The 7,000-nt window shown below is 42.0% G+C and overlaps 1 long non-coding RNA gene across 1 annotated transcript; it reads right to left on the bottom strand.

Moving 5' to 3' along the window:
* Nucleotides 1–292: 292 nt before the first annotated feature.
* Nucleotides 293–2,230, bottom strand: LOC109264760 (uncharacterized). Its single transcript, XR_002078853.2, has 3 exons — nt 2,131–2,230; nt 1,489–1,662; nt 293–500 (listed from the first exon to the last, which is right to left on the bottom strand). It is a non-coding gene; the product is annotated as an uncharacterized LOC109264760 (long non-coding RNA).
* Nucleotides 2,231–7,000: the final 4,770 nt, after the last annotated feature.

The raw sequence follows: 7,000 nt of genomic DNA on the forward strand, positions 1-7,000 counted from the left end.
GAGTTGGAAAACAACATCCAGCCTAAAGAGTGCTACATGGAATCAAATAATTTTTTCTCATTTTGCTAGCTAAGCAGGCAGGTTTTGGTGTGCTAACGCTTCTCCCAAGATTCACTGGCCCTCTACTTGCATTCTTCGGTGGGCAGAGGAGTTTCTCCATAAGTCCTGCCTACACAATGGTCTGATTGTTGTAGGGTGTAGCAGTGACGTACTTGGGACCAAGGGCACTGCTTTTGTTTCCTAGGGCTTCTGGGGTAAAGTACCACAGACAGGGTAGCTTAAAACAGCAGGAGTTTATTCTCTCACAGTTCTGGAGGCCAGAAGCTTGAAATCAAGGTGTCAGCAAGGCCATGCTTCCTCTGAGACTCTGGGTAGAATACTTTCTTGCCTCTTCTAGCTTCTGATGGTGGCCGCTGGTCCTTGGCATCCTTGCTTTGCAGCTGTATCGCTCCCATCTTCACCTCTGCCACCACGTGGCTTCTCCCTGTGTCTCTGTCTTCCTAAAAAGACAGAAGTTATATTGGATTAAGGCCCAATCCAAAGACTTCATCTTATCTTGATTTCATCTGCAAATTCATCATTTCCAAATAGTGTCACATTCACAGGTTTAGAGTTCAGGACATTGGAGGGGGCACAAGGCAACCCATACCTGGCCCTCAGCTTCCCCTCTGCTATATGCAGATTCACACCTAAGTGAGCACTCAACCATGTACAGGCAAGCCTTTCCTGCTGCAGAGGCAATGCCCAGGAGATGAGCTTGGCCAGGAGGTCTGAGAGTGGCTTCTGACTCTGGGCTGACTAGCCATGTGACCTTGAGCAAGCTACATGTTAATCCCACTGTTGGACAGGGAAACTGAGGCTTTGAGAGTTTAGCTAAGCTCACAAGGAAGTTGTGAGAATGGAATGAAACACACTCTAAAAATAAATGTAAAACCTGGAAAGTTGTACAGATGTGAGAAGAGATCTTCATTATCTAGGTTGCTTTGGCCTTTATGGTGAGATGATATCTAAGATATCTAGGAAAGTAGAACGAAACCACTTAGGGTTTGCCAAATCCGTGACCCTTCACCCTTTTCCAGTGAAGATACCTTCACCCTTTTCCAGTTTCTCATAGAATCCAGAGCCTTTCCACAAAATCCCAGACAAGCTTTTCCTAATGCCCTCTTTTCCTTAATCATTATTACTGGTTGGATTTCCAGCAATTTCCATGTCATGCCTTAGATGCATGGGCGTGGAACTTAGAAGTGCTTTTGGTTCTATATCTGAGAGATCCACTAAAGCCAGAATGAGGTTGTATTTCAAGCTCCAACCCTGGAACTCTGGGCATTTCAGATTCAACACCATGGAATAGAGACAAATGCCTCTTTTCCACCCTACCTGCCATCCTCCATTGGACTTGTCACTCTGCAACTAGAGTGATTTTTCTAAAATGCAAATCTGCTTATGTAACTCTTGCTGAAAAGTCATTAATGAATCTCTGTGACTTACTGGGTAAAATACATAATCCTTGTCATGACTTGTGGGCCTTCCACAGCCTGGCCTCCCTCTACCCTCGAGCCACCTCTCTCCCCACAGACCTTCAGCTTATCCATGAAGATCTATTTGCAGTCCTCTGAATATGCCAAGTTCTCTCCCCCACCCCGTTCCATTTGATATTCTCATCTTGCAGTTAGAAAACAAACAAAGCATAATAATTAATGCTTGATATTTCACCGACAGGGATAAACCATTGCCCCAAGCAGCCTATGTAGTTTGTGAAATTAAAGGTTAATTTTTGGAGTATTGGTCACTTTCAATCCCCTCCCCATATCCTGCCCCCACACGAGGATCTTAGATTCTGTGAGGTCCCAGGGATCCTTCTACTTTCCGTGGCTGTAGCTGTGCTGTTGTTGCTGTTGTAAGATATCCATCAGATCAGAGTCCAGATCACGTGGAACTGAGAGAACGAAGACTGCACACCGTGCACACCGTCTGAACACCCACACAACTACAACAAATCATCATTAGTGACAGCAGCAGCCTTAATCTGGATTCTCCACGCCTGTGGACAGGGCTCCAGCTTTCACAGTCCCTCCCTTCCTCCTTTCCTCCCTCTATCGTTGCATCTCACCCTCCTTCTTCAGTCCTCACCACATCACAGCTGGACCACAGCAAAGGTCTCCTCCCGATCTTCCCAGGATACTCTGAAATGACCTCTGTTCTTAGGGCAGTATTTTCTCCTTTCTCTTTTTCGCAACCTCTCGAGCCCTAGGGTTCTTTGGAAATGTTTGTTTCTTTTACAACTTTCCCATAAACACCACCACATCCCAATTAGAGTAACAAACGAACAAAATTAGAAAGCACTGTTAGGAGGGGCAAACAGGCAATCTGTCTACCCCTCCCATACCCTTACCCATACCCTTAAGATCTCAAGTAGCTACTGTAATGCTCTGTCTCCCCATCTCCCCAAAAGGAATTACTTGTTTGGCTTTTGACTTCTCTCAAATAAAACCCCAAGCATCCAAATCTTTCTACCACAATCCATACTTGGCTATATCCCAACCCAGTTGTGTACTCTATTAAACAGGTGGGAACATATAGCTTTGATCTACCTAAAGCACAAACACACACTGGAGACATTTCTACATCTCTCCTTTAGATCAATATGAGTTAACAACGTATGAACAAGCAGGCTAACCTCACCCAGAACCTCAGGGTAGAACAGGCAGGAGATAACTAGGGTGTCTTAATCCTAAACCTTTGATTAGTGGATTGCTCTGTGGCTCCTCATTCTCTTGTACTTTGATGTGAAGTTTTCAGCTGTGACTCAACCTGAGAGAGGGTGGGGGTGCACAGGGAGAAAGACACAAAGCAAATCTGCCACAAAGGGGGTGCCACAAAGTAGCACAAATCTGTCTTCTCAATAGCTTGCACCCTGAGAAATTCAATTATCACTCTCAGACACACAGCCCAGAGACACTCACAGGTCTCGCATAAGGTGCCAACAATAAGGAAGAGATAAAGGAAATAAAGAAATAAAAAAACTCCTGACCCTGCAGAGAATTTGTTTGATAGAGCAAACTGAAAATGAGAAATCTCCATGAATTGGGCAGGACAGAAAAGTTTTCCCTCTCCACACGCCTCCCCCCCCCCCACACCCAGCCAAATCCAAATGTATATATTTTGTAGAATAAAGTGGAAAAGTAAAGTATGGAATAGAGATTTAGGCATTTGTTAGTTCCTATCAACTACATAATTGATTTGAGGTGAGTTTTTTAACCTCTCTGAGCCTTTGTTTCATCCTTATATGTAACCCTCATATATACTCAAGAGGCCCATGTCATTCAGTCTGAGAAGTGTCAGATTTAAGAAGCAACATCCCCACATTAAAAGCAATAAAGATGGGAGGCACCTGGGTGGCTCAGTCAGTTGAGTGTCCGACTCTTGATTGCAGCTCAGGTCATGATCCTAGGGTCATGGGATCGATCCCTATATCAGGCTTAGTGCTGAGTGTGAAACCTGCATGGGATTCTGTCTCTCTCCCTCTGCCCCTCTCCCCCCATTTGTGCATTCTCTCTCTCTCTCTCTCTCTCTCTCTCTCGGCAGTAATTTAAAAAGTAATAAAAATGGAATTCCATTTACTATTCATAGCATCCTGAAGATGTTAAAGGGAGTGAAAACTCATGGTTTGCAGAAACAATTATTCAAATTTTCTTTCCTCTCCAAAACTTTCCTGTCATGGCTTCTCTGGCTCTGGTCTCTGGGAAAGTAGAGGTTTTTTCCCTATCACTCCCTACTCACACAACTTTATGTCATTTTCATCCTCCCTTCCTATCCTCTAAGTACTATACTATTTACATCAACTTCTCTCTCCTTCCAGAAAAAAAAAAGTCTCTTGCTAGAGCATAGGAGGTGGAAATCAGACCAGCATTCAGCATTTATAGGATTATTTTTGGTGAGGTTGGGGAAGGAATAAGTCTATAAAAAATCCTACATTATTGATTTTGTTCTTGTATTATTAATGTTTGTCCCATAACTATAAATATGAGAATTCTGCTCTCTCTTTGCTTACCTCACACATTTGTTGTGTAGATCAAATAAGATATTGTATATTCCTTTGGAAAACCACAAATCATCATCATCATATACAGTATTTTTATGTGAACCCATGGTAAAAGCCTTGGTGCAATTTCCTTTTCTTGAGTGTCCAGGGAACAGTATAGGAAGAGGAAAGGAAGAGTCTTTTCTTAAAATAACCCATGTAAATGATCACACCTCTGAGACTGTTGAGCGTATCTCTCTGTTGTGAAATATGCCTTTTTTTAGTTGTCCAGTTGAGTATTACTAAGGAATACATTTTGTTTTTGTAATATTGTTTCTCTGTCAAAGGGATCCTCCAGAAACAGGAACCCTCTTGCACTGTTGGTGGGAAGGCAGATTGGTGCAGCCACTCTGGAAAACAGTGTGGAGGTTCCTCAAAAAATTAAAAATAGACCTACCTTATGACCCAGCAATAGCACTGCTAGGAATTTACCCAAGGGATACAGGAGTACTGATGCATAGGGGCACTTGTACCCCAATGTTTATAGCAGCACTCTCAACAATAGCCAAATTGTGGAAAGAGCCTAAATGTCCATCAACTGATGAATGGATAAAGAAATTGCAGTTTATATACACAATGGAGTACTATGTGGCAATGAGAAAGAATGAAATATGGCCCTTTGTAGCAACATGGATGGAACTGGAGAGTGTTATGCTAAGTGAAATAAGCCATACAGAGAAAGACAGATACCATATGGTTTCACTCTTATGTGGATCCTGAGAAACACAGAAACCCATGGAGGAGGGGAAGGAAAAAAAAAAAAAAGAGGTTAGAGTGGGAGAGAGCCAAAGCATAAGAGACTCGTAAAAACTGAGAACAAACTGAGGGTTGATGGGGGGTGGGAGGGAGCAGAGGGTGGGTGATGGGTATTGAGGAGGGCACCTTTTGGGATGAGCACTGGGTGTTGTATGGAAACCAATTTGACAATAAACTTCATATATTGAAAAAAAGGGATCCTCCATTTATTAACAAATTCATTCAACTAAAAATATTTATTAATGAATTAATGATTTCCTCCCTTTAAAAAATCCTCCCATGAATCAGGTTCTGGCTGCTAAATAAATCATAGCTCTTTCCCTCAAACAGCTCACGGTCTAGTGGGTGAGGTGAGAATGTGAGCAGATATTTTAAGTCATTGATTCCTGATGGAATAAAAGGAAGGAAAGAGATGAGGACCGAGAGCCCATACTACTGATGAGGCCGTTGAGGCAAAGGATGCTTGATCCCTAACCCAGCTCCTAGTTCTCCTGTGGGCTAACCCAGAGAGAGCCCAGCCACAGTGGTATACGAGGTCCTCTGGCTGTGCTTTGGCTATACACAAGCCCTCTTCCCTTTCCCACATCCCACAAAAGAGTAAAAAAGACAGTTCATGCTCTCAGCTTCCCTTGCAGTTAGCGGTGTCCATGGAACCCAGTGCTAGCATGTGGGGAAGTCTTCTGAGGAGCTTGTGGAAAATTATGCTTCCATGAAAATAAGAAAGAGAAGCAGAATAAGCAGCGGGGGAGGACTACAAAGCTTCTACACAGCAAAGGACACAATCGGCAAAATGAAAAGGCCACCTATGGGATAGAGGAAAATATTTGGAAACCCTATATTGGCTCGGGGTTAATTGTCAAAAATATATAAGCAACTTTTACTCAATAACAAAACAATATATATGGAACTCTTACTCAAGAGCAAAACAATCATGTATAGCCCAAATAAAAAGCAGCAAAGGAGTTGAATAGACATTTCTCCCAAAGAAGACATACACATGGTCAACAAGTATGTGAAAAGTTGATCAATGTCACTCATCATCAGGGATATGCAAATGAAAGCCACGATGAGATACCACCTCATACTTATTAGGATGACTCTTATGAAAACACACACATATACGCACACACACACACACACACACACACGCATACACACAAAGGTAACAAGTTTTGGCAAGAATGCTGGAGAAATTGGAATCCTTGTACACTGTTGGTGGGAATGCAGTGGTGCAGGCACTATGGGAAGCAGTATGGAGGTGCTTCCAAAAAAAAAAAAAAACAAAAATAGAAACACCCTATAACCCAGCAGTCTCACTTCTGGGTATATATCCAAAAAAAACAAAGTCAAGATTGCAAAGCTTTATTCACAATAGCCAAGATATGGGAACAACCTAAATGTCTGCCAATGGAGGAATGGATAAAGAAATTGCATCGTGCGCATATGACAAATTATTATTCAACTTTAAAAAAGAATGAGGTCCTGCCATATATGCCAACATAGATGAACCTGAAAGACATATGCAGAGTGAAATGAGCCGGTAACAAAGGGACAAATACTGCATGATCCCACTTATATGAAGAATATGAGTCAAACTCACAAAAGCAGGAAGTTAGAATGGTGGTTACCAGGGACTGGGGACTGGAGACTGGGGACTCGGGACTGGGGAGATGTTGTTCAAAGAGTATAAAGTTTCAGTTTTGCTAGGTGAGTAAGTCCTAGACATCCGCTATACAACATAATTCCTACAGTTAACAATACTGTATTGTACCTTGAAGATTTGGTTGTGAAGATAAATCTCATGTTAAGTGTTCAATTAAATAAAAAAAAGAAGGAAAAATCCTTGCTCTGTACTCCTTTTGCTTGTTTCTTATCTTTGAGGACATGATGTTCAATTATGCCACATCTATCTTACAACCATAAGGCAAGTTGGAGGACTTAAATGAAATGAGTTCTGGTCCTTGGTGGCATAGTCAAGCCACCAGATTAACCAGGAGACCATCTATCTTAGAAGTAAACAATAAATACCCACCCTTCAGTCTATTGTTGGTATTTTTATTATTGTCGTAACTCTCGGATGAATATTTCTCATAAAAAGATACAGACTTTTAGAACTAGGGGAGACAGTATGGTTGTTTTTAGCTTACTATTTCTTAATTAGTG

Source organism: Panthera pardus, unplaced genomic scaffold, assembly GCF_024362965.1.
Source record: "Panthera pardus isolate Hobbes unplaced genomic scaffold, ASM2436296v1 HiC_scaffold_10, whole genome shotgun sequence".
NCBI classification, from domain to species: domain Eukaryota; kingdom Metazoa; phylum Chordata; class Mammalia; order Carnivora; family Felidae; genus Panthera; species Panthera pardus.